The sequence below is a fragment of the Mus caroli genome, chromosome 6 (genome assembly GCF_900094665.2).
Source record: "Mus caroli chromosome 6, CAROLI_EIJ_v1.1, whole genome shotgun sequence".
Taxonomy (NCBI): domain Eukaryota; kingdom Metazoa; phylum Chordata; class Mammalia; order Rodentia; family Muridae; genus Mus; species Mus caroli.
The window spans coordinates 36,340,529-36,341,543 of NC_034575.1; positions in this window are offsets into that span (position 1 = coordinate 36,340,529).

A 1,015-nucleotide genomic window follows, 5' to 3' on the forward strand; every position below is an offset into this window, starting at 1 on the left:
GTTTTCCTCTTATCTAATTGTTGCTTTTGTAACTCGGTCTTTGAGGTCACAATACCCACAACCATACTTTGTTTTCTCGGTCATCTGTTCTGTGAACCTCTGCCTGCCTTTATCTTTGAACACAAAGAGCATATAGTTTAACCCAGAAAAAGTAAAAGCAGGCTAAGGCAATCTGTGTAGGATAAACACAGCAATTGCTGCTGTGCACTCATGCTGAGTGAATAAGCAACTCAAGTGTTACAACTGAGTTTATTTCTCACGAATAGCACATATATGTCACTGTCCAGGAAGCATGCAGTGCTCAAAATTACCCTGCAGAGACCCAGATCAGCAGAAGCTTTATTTTAATACATTCTTCTATACACAAAGAGAATGGTGGATTAAATGCTGCTTCTCAAGTCTTCTGCAAAGGAATGACTCATGTGCCCATCCACATCTATCTTACCCAAGCAAATACTTGACTCCCCTGTGCTGAAATGAAGGAAAATCATGTGGTATTCCTACTGAGAAATTACCTTCAGGAAAGACCAAAAGTAGGCATGACTATAATGACTATAACATTGCCCCAGCAATGTTAGACTTAATTTTCAAGTAGTGTGAGTAATTTTAGTGAAACTGTTAATTATTGGAATCATTGAATTACTCTTCTTGGTGTGAGATAAAAGGCATGCTGTTTTTCAGGTTGGTAAAATCATAGCTCCATTCTCAGTCTTCAACATATAATGACATAGAAACAGAGGATATCACTTAAGTACTATGGATTCTATAATCTTGTGTAAGAAGCTAATAAAAGTATTATCAAGCCAGTCACTTGGGTAATGGAGGCAGGAAGATAAAGGGTTCATGGCCAGATATGGTTAAATAGTAGGTTCACAGCCAGCTGGGGCTATTTTCTGCACTATCTCAAAACAAGCAAGCAAGCAAGCAAGCAAGCAAGCAAGCAAGCAAGCAAGCAAGCAAGCAAGCAAGCAAAGAAACAGTATTCTCACACATTAATAATTCCATGATTATTATA